This window comes from Ostrea edulis, chromosome 1, assembly GCF_947568905.1.
Source record: "Ostrea edulis chromosome 1, xbOstEdul1.1, whole genome shotgun sequence".
NCBI lineage: Eukaryota > Metazoa > Mollusca > Bivalvia > Ostreida > Ostreidae > Ostrea > Ostrea edulis.
The window spans coordinates 7,783,796-7,799,500 of NC_079164.1; the positions used below are offsets into that span (position 1 = coordinate 7,783,796).

Genomic DNA, 15,705 nt, shown 5'->3' on the forward strand with positions numbered 1-15,705 from the left:
CTCTTCCTCGTTATTGTAGTACGGAATAGGAGGTCACTAATAGGTTAATATTGATTTCGACAAAAGTATGGAAATTCATTAGCTGCAACATATAAAATTATTCTTATACTAGTATATATCAGAAGGCTCCTATAAGATTGTCGCTTATCATTGATAATGCTAAAGATAGATGAGGACATTAGAAATTGTTGCCTGAGAAGTTACCACTCTCTCTATTTCGTAATTTTTAAAGCATTTATGAGAATATTCAGTGTTCGTAATCATATTCTGTCATATTGAAGATTCTGCAAAGCCTTAAGTGTTAACATAATGCGTACCCCTTTTCCAGAACATAAAGTTTGCAAACTGATATGTATAGGACACGAAAGAGAGTATTGAAAGGTGTTCAAAAGCTACTACATGAGAAAAAAAAAACTCTTGTGCAACTCGATATTTAGATATATCGACGTTTTATTTATTGAAAATAAACAATACATTCAAATGTCGATTCGATATATCCCAGTGAACTCAAATTGAAAGACACCACAGAGTCCTCTGTATCTGCTTCGTATTTAGATATTGTATTGAAAACATATTAACGACAAACTATCAACTCAACTTTACGACAAACGGGATGATTTCAGCTTCTCCATCACCAGGCTCCCAAGCTTATAGGAGTTATAAGATTAATCACTGTTCGTTATCTTTGATTTTCATGTAGTAGTATTCCATTATGACCTGTGTATGGTGTATATGGTGTTTATATCTCTCAACTGATTCGATACGCAAAACCTTGTTCTTTATGCAAGGCGAAGCTAACAAACAGTGATCAATCTCATAACTCCTACAAGCAATACAAAATAGATAGTTGGGCAAACACGGACCCCTGGACAAACCAGAGGTGGGATCAGGTGCCTAGGAGGAGTAAGCATCCCCTGTTGACCGGTCACACCCGCCGTGAGCCCCATATCCTGATCAGGTAAACGGAGTTATCTGCAGTCAAAATCAGTGTGCCAAGAACGGCTTAGCAATCGGTATGAAACACATCAGACAGCATTTGACCCAATGCGAGGTTGTATATATGATCAGTTTTCAAATTGGGACAGCTGACAAATAAGTTGATGTTACATGTACAAGGGTTTCAACATTCCCGTCATCTGACAAACTTTCATTGAGTCAAATGTTGTCCGACATGTTTTATATCAATTGTTTAGGTCGTTCTTGGCGCACTGCATTTGACTACGGATTACTGTTTACTTGATTACAATATAAGGCTCACGGCAGGGGTGACTGATCGACGGGGGATGCTTACTCCCACCTCTGGTTTATCCAAGGGTCCGTGTTTGCCCAACTCTCTATTTTATATTCCTTACAGTCGAAGATCGATCACTGTTCGTTAATATTTTCACCTTTCCATGGAATAGGAAACTACTCTCTACTTTTAGTTCCGCTCTTCGCCACTGAAATCAAACGCAAAACTTTGAGAGTGAATGAATTATTAAATAACATGACATTTAAGACATTAATTTTATCACATTTATTCGTTATGCCGATAGGTCGTCAAAATTCATGATTTGGTTTTTCAATTTTGAATACCACTTTCAAATATTCAGGAATAAACCTGCAAACCCGAGGATAGGAATGACAATTTTTATCGCAGTCAGCTATGGCGTGTAAAACGTTGCACTATTATACTAATCTTGTTATTCATATTCGAAAACTTGTAATTTATGTTCTAAAGCATATCATTCATATTCGAAAAGTTGTTATTCATATTCGATAATTTTATCATTCATATTCAAAAGCATGCCATTCTTATTCTAGAACGTGTTATTCATATTCAAAAACATGTCATTCTTATTCAATAAATTGTTATTCATATTCTAAACTTTCCATTCTTATTCAAAAACATGTGATTCATATTCGATAATCTTATCATTCATATTCAAAAACATGTGATTCATATTCGATAATCTTATCATTCATATTCGATAATCATGTCATTTATATTCGATAATTATGTTATTTATATTCGATAATCATGTCATTCATATTCGATAATTTTGCTATTCATATTCAAAAGCATGTAATTCATATTCGATAGTCATGTCATTCTTATTCGATAATTTTTTAATTCTTAATCAACATAATTTGCATTGTGGGTAATATTATCTGTTTGTAAAGTCTCTGCTCATTGGGTACAAGTAGGTGAAAACGAAAGTAGATTATGGTGTTACCATATCTGGTGGTAAGTGTACATTATTTATGTTAGTTAGTGTAATACGATGAACATTTACCAAAGGTTTACCAATCAATAGACATTCATTACCTATGAATGTGCTGTGTACACGTGGTCCAGATATGTTAACACCATAATCTACTTTCATTTTCACATACATGTACCCAATGAGCAGAGACTTTACAAACAGATAATAATAGTGCAACGTTTTACACGCTCACAGGACAGTTCTATGACCACACAGGTCATTTATGTGACCACACAGGTCTACACAGACATGGCTTAAGCGCTCTCGTTTGAAGGACACACCTTCTCGACGACTCGTGCGGAACTGACGCACCCTATAGAACTGGTTTTACAAAAAACACGTGACCCCACTCTCGCCTAAATATAGTTACTCTCTCATACAGGCTATGGCGCACAATTAAGGACAAAATAAATGACTATTTACAAATTGTGACAGGATGACATACTTGTATTACGGAATCCCTTATCTATTCATATGCAGGTCAAAACTATGAAAATCTAAACACCATTCTCTTGTAGACAATTCCACAAACAGTATGGGAACGTAATGAATGTTTTTGCAAACCTCCGAAGACAGCGTGTACACCTTTCTAAATATAGACATTGTGGACAGTTCAACAGAAATCCACACTATAAACCAGTCAGACCATGTGGATATCAAGATTTTTATCTCTTTTGAAGGCATTTATGTATATTTTAAATGGGTTTTTCAAAAAACCAATCTCAATATAGATGTTAGTGGAGTGACCAACCTAGAATAAGTTGTTTATTTGTCGACTTTTAAAATAGCACAGCTGAGCATATTTACATGCACCTGGTGAACGAACTCTTCCTGTATTATTTTGGACCGATCTTAGAGATTCCGAAAGTCAGATTTATTTTATTAAATTGGATTAAAGTGAGAAAATCAACGCTTTGGCTTTTCATTTTTTTGCTAATTATATTTCTATTTGACTTTTATTTACTTACATATTTTTGTAGATTTGTTTATTATTGAATTATCAAACAACTGGTATATCATTTATACATGTTATAGAAATAGAAAGCTAACTTAAAGTTGATGCAGAAACATTTCGAGTTTTAATATCACAGTATGTACAGTGTAATAGCTCAAGCTTACCTGGGTATTTTAAATCTATTCAACAGTAAGTGATCGCGTTATATCATCTGCGTGTTGGAAAAGTCTAAATGCACGTCAATGGAAAAATCTTAACATGAGTTGTATAGATGAAAGATGAAGGTAGCGAACGGTGATCAATCTCACAACCCCCACAAGGGATACAAAATAAAGGGTTGGGCAAACACAGACCCCTGGACACACCAGAGGTGGGATCCTATACCAAGGAGGAGTGTGTATCCCTTGTCGACCGTTCACACCCGCCGTGAACCCTATGCTATGTGTTACAGCGATGTATTGCATAGTCACGTGACTCGAACGATAGAAAATTGGGGGGGGGGGGGGTAATAATGTAACCCAAACTCCGGAGTTTGAACTAATTCTCTCTTAAACATGTTTAACCATTAGAACTCGCCATTATTGAAATGTTTCAAGTGATCAAAAAATAAAAATAAAAAAATAGATAAATAACAAAAGTGAAGCACTATCCGGTTTTTAAAAATAAATTGCTCATTTCCTTCCGAAATCTCTAACTTTAATCAAATTTTAAATTAATTGCTTATTTTCTTCCGAAATCGCTAACTATATTCAAATTTACTTGGAAAGTTGGAATAGAACTGCAGTTGATAATTTTACTATATTTCCTTATTGATATTGCGTATATGAGGAAATTTGCGGCTATTAATTAATTACATCACGATAGCTTTTAAAATACAAGCATAAATATACTTCCTTTCTTGTTCTCTAAATTGAAAATAAATAGTCATACTATATCAATACTGTGAGAAATGTGTTCCTGCCAATGAGAAAACTTTAGAAAAAGAGAGACTAAATACGTGTAAATGTTAAAGAACCTTATATTTAGATTTACATGTAGAAATAGCATTTACATTTTTTTCAGGTACAGCTCAAAAAAGATATCTAAATGTTCGTGAAATATAAGTTGACGTTTATCTACTGTCATCAACTTATTTTAAGATCGCATTTTTAAAACTTTCCATTAGCAAATAATCGGAAGAAAAATATTGAAACTTTAATTCTGCGTGCCCTTTATTCCCATGTTATTACCTGTTTCCGTATTCTTATGAGGCAGATTTAATTCAAAAGCTTCCCACACGAGAAGAATAAGAGGCCCGCAGGCCTTATCGGTCACTTGGGTACTAGTAAAAAGGTATCACTTCTCCTAAGGGCTAAAAAAGCTAATAAAAAATTCCTGTTCTGAATATCTAAGCTAAATTCTAATGTTCAGTAACAGAATAGAACAAGATGTGTTCTTAAAACTCCAATGCCCTCAAAAGTGTTTACACGGATGAGAAGAATTGCATAATGTAATAGGTGTATTACGAGGGCGAGTCAATAAGTAACCAGCCTAACTTATTTCCGGTTGAGATCCACCTTTTCTTTTTCGATGAAATTGCCCTGTAGTGTGATGCACTTAGACCAACGGTGTTCAAGTGCCATCAGCCAAGGAATGAGAAGTCAGGGTCCTTCTCATTGATCCACTCCTCAACTGCCGTCAGGACTTCTTCGTCAGACCGGAAATGACGTCCACGGATATCCTTTTTCAAGTTTGAGAATAGGAAGAAGTCGCTAGGAGCTAGGTTAGGCGAATAGGCAGGATGTAGTATTATAGGGTTATTGAACTTATATTGGTGAATGTTGGCACGAGTTGGCTGCCAAAATGCACGAGCTTGCGAGTGTATTTTGACAGCCAACTGTTGCAAATATTCACTAATATAAGTTCAATATAAGTTCAATAACCCTTTTATTATATAGCTAAAGTATTTAGTTATTAAATCATATCCCTTTTCACTCAAACTATTCCAAAATAGACGAGGATTCATCAATATTGGCATCTAAGGTGAAAGTGTGCAATATCAGCATGCTTTTCTTAACTGTTCAATATTCGTCTGCCATTTTGGCTTGTTTACGTCATTACGGTAAGGTCAATGTTCAACGCTCAGACTCGGAATCTTTCGGGCGCACACAATTTATACAATGCAAAGTTAGCGTTCAATAAATTCTCAGGATATTGAACATTGACATTCTCTAGATTTTACGCAGATTTTATAATAGACTATTTATTAGCTAAATAATTATGATTCATACCCGTTTCGCTCTACAGCATCCATTGCAAGTGTAGACTTTCGCGCTGTCCTGTTGCAGCAAAACACCTTTAGAGAGTTTACCTCCGTGTTTTTCACGGATGACGGTTCTCAGCTGGTCTAGCAAGTTTGCATAGTACACTCCAGTTATTGTACTTCTCTTGGGTAAAAGGTCCAACATAGTAACTCCTTTTGCGCCCCAAAATACTGTGCCAGCAGAGGGTAGCGTCTTGAACTTCTTTGGCCTCGGGGACCCAGGCCCTACCCATTGACGACTCTGAGCTTTATTCTCTGGCTCATAACAATGAACCTATGTCTCATCTACAGTCACCAGACGCAAGAAAAACTCATATTTTGACCTAAAATGCTCCATGAAGGCGCTGCATACTGATCCTCTGGTTGTCATTTGCTCATCGCTAAGGGATCTGAGGATCCAAAGGACTGTTAGCTTGCTCATACCTAAACGATCGCGTAAGGTTGTTGAAACACTACAATATGAAATGCCTCATGTCTGCGCTATTTCTTCCACCTGAATTCGCCTATCAGAATATACCAGATCCCGAACTGTCTTACACATTTCTTTGTCGTTGGCATCCAGTGAGCGTCCAAACCTGGCTGCATCTTCTAAAGACGTTCTACCGCGTTTGAATTCGCCTTCCCAGAATTTAAACTGAGCATAAGATGGTGCAGAAGACCCATAAACATCGACTAACTCTGCCTATATTACCTTTTGAAAACAAGTACCGGATTAAAGCACGATACTCAGCTTTAGATGAAAAGCATACCTTTGCATCACTAGCCATGTTTGACATTTCAATATCTTATGAAAGAATGACTCGATACGCGTGCAATTTTGTACCCAGGTATAAAACATGCATTGAAATAAGACATAAAAATCGTGACCGTTTCAGTCAATCGGAAATGGGATAGGCTGGTTACTTATTGACTTGCCCTCGTAACATTAATAGATATGACTAATTTGGACCCATCCTATGATTAAAACCCTGGGTTGTGAAGTTCACTATTTTTGTGCATCCTTTTCTGCTATTCCTAAGTATGCATTTATTTTTTATACAGTATCATCAAACCTGCACATAAACACTATATACTAAGTTTGGCCTCACCCTGGAGTCAGGACCCCTACACCGGGAATCATGAAATTTACAATTGTGGTAGTGGCCTTCTTGCTCTACATTACTATGCATTTAGTTTTTCTTACACATGTGCGGTTCTAGGGAGGAATTTTGTTAGAAAATTGGTCAAATTTGGGGAGTTTTTGCCCCGCCCCTAAGGCCCCAGGGGTACAGGAATCCTGAAATTTACAATTTACGCCCGCCCCCTTGTTCCAAACATGCTTCATATTAAATTTGAAAAGAATTGGAATAGTAGTTATCAAGAAGAAGTTAAAAGATGTTCAATGGTTAACGCACGACGGACGACGACAACCAATTCCAATATTTACTCAGGTGACAAAAAGACATAAAATAACATTAAAATGAAGTAGCTAAGAATAGGACAACTATTTTTGTTTATAATTGTATATATAAATATCAAATTGCAAATGAAATGCAAGTTCAAAAAGATATGTTTTACGTTTATTTTCAAAAACAGCTAATGAATCTTTGAATTGAAGATCCAGCGGGAGGCAGTTCCACAGGGTTGATGACGACACATCGAGCCGTCTTTCACTGTACAGTTTAGTACGAACCCGTGGCTTTAGAAGGGATAAGGAATCAACAGTCCGAAGTGTTCGCTGTGGATGGTACACTTGAACTAGTTCCTGGGTGTATACAAGAGGATTTCATATTTCGTTCGATATGTCACAGGTAACCAGTGAAGTGATATGAGAATCAGTGTAATATGCTCATGTTTCTGTGAACGTGTCACTAGCCTGACAGCAGTGTTTTGAACTTCCTGTAACTTTTGCAAGGATGGTGTATTAACACCATAAAGAAGTACATTCCATAATCAAGACGGGATGTAATCAGCGATCTAAACAATGTCCTGCGTGCATCTTCCGTTATAAAAGATCTAATTCTACCGATATTACGTAGTTGGAAATCACATGATTTAGTCAATGCATTTATTTGACATTTCATGCTAAGTGTGCTGTCAAAAAACATCCCAAGAGTTTGGACACATGAAGCGCTAGTGATTACAGATCCACGAAAAGTCAATTGATATCCCGAGAATTCACTAGATTTACATTTTGGGTTAAAGATGATAAGGTTTGTCTTTTCCTGATTTAGCTTGAGAATGTTGTTTTGCATCAAGTTATTAACGTCAGAAAGACACCGTTCAAGTCTGTCTGTAATGGTTTTCCAGCTATCATTCGGATTTATAATCCTGTAAATTTCTCCGATTGCTTTAGAAAACATACATTATAGACGAGGTCCTAATACCGAACCCTGCGTAACACCAAAGTCGTGTTTGAACTCTCTAAACAATGTAGATCCAATAGCAATTTGTTGACTTTGGCAAGAGAGATAAGATTTCATCCATAACAAAACCGATTCCGTGATGCAAAAAGCATGCTCCATACGCCTGATCAGAATACTATGATCTATGACGTCGAATAAGGCAGAAAGATCAAACATCACGAATACAACACAGCAATTTCTGTTCAATGAAGAGGTAATTCATGGTAAACACTAATAGAGCTGCTTCTCTGGAGTGACAATTGCGGGAGGCAGATTACACCACGTCATGAAGATGTTTAAGCGTTTAGATATTTTTCAAGTCGAGCTGCTACTGCTTTTTCCAATGTCTTAGATAGGAAATGTAAGTTTGATACAGTTTTGTAATTTTCTTAAATCATCCTTATTAAGTCCTTAGCGCTTAATTGATGGTTATATTATAGCACGTTTGATTCCAAGAAAGATTTGTTGAGGATTTCAGTAATGATTGGCACACTCCAAACATTGTTTCAGAACTTTCATGGAAATTGGATTTAATATTACTGACAATTAAGCGAGCGAAGATCGCGTCAACGAGCTCGCTCCAATGATAACGCAATCGAGTCACGTGATTTGCTCTTCATCAGCTGACAAATGATGAGGACTTCCGGAAAAATGTTGCCGTCACTGTGGTATACTTCATTAACAACCCCTAGATAAAACAAATAAACAGTTTGGAAAGTACCACAAATGATTTTAAATTCCAGACAAGTTTTCTCATACCTTCGTATCTTTTGTTGCTTGATTTGAAAGAAAAATCGCAGCTAATGATGACGTCACGATACACTGTTTCCATCAACCGCGTTATATTTCCCGCGTCAAGTCATGTTGTAATATGTTCTGGGTCTTCGATCGTCTCAACGGTCACACCGTAAAGATAATATCACGTGCCTCACATAGAGATAACAACGATCGTGACCCCAGAGTTCCCTCAATAACACACTCCTTGATGCAATTAATGCTACCAGAGTAACATTGTATTGACCATGGACAAGTGTAGACGTAAAGATCCCGCCATGGTGAATGTTTAATTTCCACCAACATTCATAACTTCGTTGTCAAACCTTAAAAGGGTTTGATTCTGTTTGTGACATATGTGAATAAAGATATAATACACCCGTAGGAATAGAATTGTTGTTATACTCTTAGTAAGAGTGTATGCTATATTTTCAATCATAAATAACATAAATCGTCGCTTCAGCTAAATATTACTCAATCGTCACCTCAGCTACATATGTAATTTCTTGAGAAATTCAGGCAGATATGACCGAGTAAGATGTCAATGGGACTAGATGAAGGGTCACTGGATTAAAATGTACCTGCTCTGCTTTTCTATTTCAAACAAATTTTGAAGATATATTTATGAATGTTAGAGTGAGGGATATCATTTAAATTCCACCATATACGCTCCCTATCAAGTCGTTGCATGTCAGCTGTGTCTTAATGGGTTTTAGTTTCTATATCTACTTTGTCCGTCGTGATCCGTGTTAGAATAGGTTCTCGGAACAACACTCATGACAATGAAATCCAGTGGATGATTGATTGATTGATTGGTTGTAATTTGTTTAACGTCCCTCTCAAGAATATTTCATTCATATGGAGACGGTACCATTGCCGGTGAAGGGCTGCAAAATTTAGACCTATGCTCAGAGCCTAGGGCCTTTGGGCAGAGAGGAGTCTTTATCATGCAACACCTGCTTTGACACGGGCTCGGTTTTTGCGGTTTCATCCGAAGGACCGCCCCATTTAGTCGACAAGCAAGGGGTAATGAGGTAATGAGGACCTATTCTAACCCGAGTCTCAGTGAGGCTACCACATTTTTGTGTGAAGATTAATTAATTGTTGTGATGTTTTCCGCCACACTCAACACATTTTCAGTTATCTGGTGGCGCCCAGGTTTTGTTGGTGGATCAGAGAACCCAGATACAATGTACCTGGGAAGAGACCACCGACCTTCCGAAATTATGTGTGAAGATTATATTTGTTCCATGTAAACGATTTTTGGAACATTATGACTGTCAGTAGAATGTTTGGAACACTCTCGATAATGTCGGAACGGTTAACAGTTAACGGACCCTTTTATCTCTACCCACTTCTAGTACAGCTTGTTTTTTCCCGGTGGTAACGGGTCATCACTACTCACTGATGGTTCTTATTGTATACACCTTTTCCCGCGGTTCGATGTGCACTCAGGAACAAAGCACCAATAATTTGTGAATGACGTTTGTTGATGTCGCTGTCGATATCGTAGCCTAACCATGAATAGTTCATACGAAGTTTGCAAGTCACGTGATAGCATAAGGCTTTTCTACCCCCGAGTAATAAGAGCGTTGCAACTCGGAAACGAAACATTTTCATAAGTAGGAATACCCGGTCGCATTATGAACTTGAAGTAACATAATAATTGTTGACGTTTTCATTGAACAATGCAAACTTTATTTCATCTATTTCTTATGATTGTACTTTCGCATTCTCTGTACTGCAGACGGCTGGGTCTAGTGTGACGTCACCATCTCGTAAATATTCCAGAAATCAAATTTCACTTTTATGATTTAATGATTCATGAATATTAAGTATTGAGGCTACTTTATTTTTTTGTTTTTGTTTAATAAAATTGCTAAGAATTTATGTTCTGTTTGGAATTCATGTTCTATCATTCGGAGTGGTGTATACGGTTGTTCCAAAACTCTCACTTGCACATGCGTACATCAGCTTCCAGTATGTAAACATTAAGCAGACTGTCGATAGGAATGGTAGCAGGTATGAGTGATTTTATTCGTTATCAAGAGCTAACGAATCCATCCGGTTTTGTTGGTCAATAGATTCTATGAAAATGATGTTCATTATAAAAGGGTGATGGGGTGGGTGGGGGTGGAGTAAATGATGTTCATTATAAGAGGGTGATGGGGTGGGTGGGGGTGGAGTAAATGATGTTCATTATAAGAGGGTGATGGGGTGGGTGGGGGTGGAGTAAATGAAGAGGCGTGATACTTACTTCTATGTGGCATTTTACGTGACGTCTCCATATATGCCAAATATTGTTGAATATACACTAAACAAATAAAACTCATATAATAATGTTTATGCTCGAATATTCCAAATAGTGATACATCAAGAAGGGCGGATCTAGAAAATTTTCAACGGTTATGGGGACATTCCAAGTTTGTACCATTTCCGCACAAAAACAAAAGAGGGTTGAAGAATGCCACCTCTTGTTGACGATGTTCAATCAAAGTAGGGCACCCCCGCAATCCTTTCTAGATCCCCCGCAATCCTTTCTAGATCCCCCGCAATCCTTTCTAGATCCTCCATTTCATCAATCTAGATATCCGGTAATATGTCACCCCCGCAACCCTTTCTAGATCCTCCAGTTCATCAATCTAGATATCTGGTAATATGTAACATGGGCAGTTCATAGGACGTTCGAATTCTGATGAATAATTATTCTTATTTCAACAAATTTAGCTTGTTGTCAAGCTAAGAACATTTTATTTCCTTTCATGAAATATATGGAATGTAAAGATTGTTATTAACGCTGATCATGATAAATTATCATGCATCGATAGCTGTGTTTGGCTGCACATAGAACTTTCCTTGAACTAATCATGTTCCTACCGGATGCACTTAATATGCGTGTTTTGGGGCATGCGCCATACGTAAATAGGCAATCTCTCACCAGAGGGCGCATTACGCTGCGCTACAGTGGAGCGTAGCGGGAACGATAACTCTGGGTAGAGATTGGTAAATAGGTACGAAAATATCAACATCCGGTGTATTTTTAGAAGCGGAAGCACGTGTATGTAAATTTTCAGTAAACGATGTCTCGGCGATTTCTACCTTCCCTGAGCTGAGTCTAGTAAGGCTACGTACACGGCGCAAGGTAGAGTTGGAAATGAAAAATTTTCATTATCCACCTCAAGAAGAAAATTCATATATGAAATTAAAAATAGAAGAATTATCAGACGGTGAAGTAATTTAGTTACATGCTCAGTGGGGGCGCTAGGTGCCAAACGAATGAAAGAATTATTTTGACCTTACAGCAAATTTTGATTTCCTTGTTACGGAATCTGATATCTCAATACAGGCCATTGGCAAAATAATCTCTTCAGGATTAGAATTTCCCCCTCTTCAGTCAAGAGCTTGTAGTCTTTGTACAAAATATTGTATGGAGAGGGCTGGATAAAACACCCTTAGCTTAGCACATTAGATGATTTTTAAATTTTTGATATAAATGAAAGCAAGTGGACAATAAACATTGTTGACTGTGGTGTAGGGGCAATAAGTAAAACAGTTCAGACAGGCACTGCCCCATCTGCCAGAACAAGTCATTCTTGAATCTTGACGAAGATAACTGATGATTTTATTTTATTTTATGAAGGTTTGTATAGAAATGGGAACTAAAATCAAGTGTATTCCCGAAATTTGAAAACTTTAGAGATAAGAATGCATATTTGAATCAAATCTCTTTGAAATATCATTTCAAAAGCCGAGAAAAAATTAAAAATCTAACAAAAAATACGTTTAATAATGAAAACAATCAACCGGAAGTAGTATTTTTCTCAAAATTTGCTGTAAGGAAATATGATTTACCCAGAAAATGAGGAAAAAACTCTGAATCGGACTTGCTGCAACTTAATCGTCAGAGGAAATTCAAGCTACTTACAAAAATCGAAGATTCAAATCAAAATATCCTCATAACAATTATTAGTTTAATCACCGAGTTGGGAGTATATCAATCTCTTTAATCACAACCAGTCGAAAATATTAAAAAATTCATTAAAAATTCATTTCTTGACCAATTTCTATTAAAAAAAATTCCAACGAAGCGTTTATTTATATTTTCTCAATTTCTGATCAGTGCGCATGTGCAAAGGGAAAATCCCGTCTGAAAATAGAAATGCGCATACCTGATAGGGTCGTATCAATATACGGCCCGCTTCAATGTTGCGACGTCATAGGTCACCTAATTTGCATTAATTATTCATAGTTACAAGGAGCAAGGAAAGTTCTATGTGGGCTGCTCATCTCATCGATAGCTGTGTTTGGCTGCTCATCTCTTCGTGCGCAGAGGCTCACTGCCATGTTGTATGGATTACACGGATTCGCTGTAGTAGTTGCTAATGATGTCACGTGATATATTCTGAACCTCTAAAACCATCTGCGATTCCCTAACTGTGTCATAACCGCCGACATCGTCTGCAGTATCCTCCATCACAGGTATGTTAGCTAAAACATATGAAACAAGTATAAGCAAAAGGTTTCTGAACGTCCCGCTCGAAAATGTTTCACCCAGATGGAGACGCCTTCATTGCTGGCGAAGGGTCGCAAAATTTAAGCCTATGCTTGGCGCTTACGGCCTTTGAGCAGGGAGGGATCTGTATCGTGCCACACCTGCTGCCTCTTACGACAGGCAGGGAGTACTGAGGACTTATTCTAATTCGGATCCTCATGGGAACAAAGTTTTATCCTTCTTTTGTAATGTATACTCACTTTTGTGTAGAGTCGTAGCTGATTCTGTTAAAGTACCACTCCTGAATTGTCGAAAAAAAGAGATTTTGTTAGATATTGAAAGTATAGCTAACATAACTTACATATTGTAATTTATCCCTGCGTTAAACTCTTAATCTGTGGAACTAAACCTCCATAACAGCACGTGACTAGTAAAATGATTTCGATGACATCGGGATTGTCGCCACGCTGTCTCGTACTACACAATTATTGGGAAAAGAAATGATTTACAGCTATTTGACGTAAATTGCACTGGTATTTTTTCCATCCCTTAATTGTGTCATAAGCGAACAAGGTGACTTTTACGTAATGCATAAATAACGGGATGGTGTTTTATAGTTTTGTAACACCTATTTTTGATACATCATTGTACCTTCGCACATGCAGTTTAGTATTGAATAAATCAACTATTCAATTGCTACGAACTATTCAGTGACTAATTATAATGGGTAACGTCACTGATTTTTTATTAAAACACTTATCATTCATAATAATTTGTGTAGAATTTGCATGAAATACAAATAGACAGTAACTACTCTGGAAAACATCATTTATAAATCTATTCTACATATACAGATCTGTTCTAACAAAATTAAATCAAAACTTATAGTTGTGTATTCAATAATATATATACGGTGTGACCGTTGGACCGAGCGAAGCATGATATGTCATTGGCGTGTCCCAAGTGATAGTCATAATTCTGTTCAGTACGGTAAATTACAATTCATTTAAAAATATGTATTATTTATGAAATTCCCCTTGCGCTAAACGCCCAGTATCAAAGGGGGATATCTATGAGGATCCGCCTATTCCTTTAACGCGGAGAATATAGCACCAGCCGATGTAAACCGTGCATAGCGACGTCAGATGTAGCCTCAACTTTTTTCTTCGTCTTTCAAACCAAACAATTATAAACAATAATTCATTTCAAAATATATATTATTTTAAAGGAGGATATACGAGGATAACAGTTCTACAGGATCCGCCTATTCATTTAAAGCGGGGAATATAACGCCAGCCGACGTAAAACATGCATTGTGACGTCACATTTAGCCTCGACATTTTTCTCTTTCAAATCAAACAATTATAAATAACAATACATCCCGTTTGCAATTTAAAAGACAGTTAAAACAAAACAAAATTAACCAATAAATTCAAAGTGGTAAAAAGTAAGCGTAAATATATCGTATATTTTTATTTAAAGAAACTCATGAACTCGTTCATCTATTTAGTCGTATTACTGTTTTTCTATTTGATAATTGGCTAAAGACTGTAACAATAATAATCATACCATTCATTTTTAACAAACTGGGTGTTTGAATTACAAATTGCAAGTTAGTCTTGTATTTTTGGCATTCAAAATTAAAACACGAATAACTGTAGAAGCAACTAATGAACAAAGCATAATGGCGGCGCCCATATGGATCACAAAATTTTCAGTGAACGTATATAGAGATTATCTGTATTTAATTGCAGATTTTCTCATTTTTTATTTTACGTATACGTGTTACCTTTAGAGCCTTGCTTCGCGGACGGGCCTGGCCCGTCCGAGCTTCGCTCGGTATAAAGAACAAATAAATAAAAAAGAAAATCAAGTTGAAAAACCTGCCGAGGACCGGAAGACATACAGTAGACATGAAAGACGGTTCCTACCGATTGCAGATCCAAAGTATTACAATCACCACAGAAACTCCTAGGACAGGTAGAACAATTCCGACCAACAGGTGGAAAACACTGATTCGTCTTCCTTCATAAAGGAAACCAACATCGTAAGGAACTTCATATTAAATCAAAGGAAAATCATCAGAAACTGTTTGAAAATAATATGTTTTACGGCGTTACCGTATTTGAGGGCGAAGCAAAAAAGTTTTGGCATTATTATCTATATCCAAAACAGGACAAAAACAACCTGAAGTTAGCACGCGGACGGAGCTGTATCAAAGCATCATAATTTTAGACATTTGATCCGCCGATATATTGAACGCGGGAAATATAACGTAATCGATGTAAACAGTACATTGTGACGTCTTATTCAGCGTCGTTATTTAGCAAATTTACAAACATAGCGTTTGAACCACAACAAAAAACATGGCGTTAATCGTGGAGTGATTATATATGATTAGGAAAATAAGATTTACATGCTTTTACAGATTTTATGTAACATCTCAGAACGACGTGAACTAAGGTAGACGAGATTAAAAATGGAGGAATACATGTCCACGCGCTAATATTCGAATCGACGCCATTGGTACCAAACTTTTCAAGTTTCATAGG

The 15,705-nt window shown here is 36.8% G+C and overlaps 1 long non-coding RNA gene across 2 annotated transcripts; it reads right to left on the reverse strand.

The window, feature by feature from the left end:
- Window positions 1-9,763: 9,763 nt before the first annotated feature.
- LOC125664250 (uncharacterized) lies at window positions 9,764-15,173 on the reverse strand. 2 transcript variants are annotated; one of them, XR_007365790.2, is made up of 4 exons: window positions 15,085-15,173; window positions 13,414-13,454; window positions 12,831-13,149; window positions 9,764-11,311 (listed from the first exon to the last, which is right to left on the reverse strand). It is a non-coding gene; the product is annotated as an uncharacterized LOC125664250 (long non-coding RNA). The 2 variants fall into 2 exon arrangements; XR_008799549.1 differs by having other exon boundaries at window positions 9,764-13,149.
- Window positions 15,174-15,705: the final 532 nt, after the last annotated feature.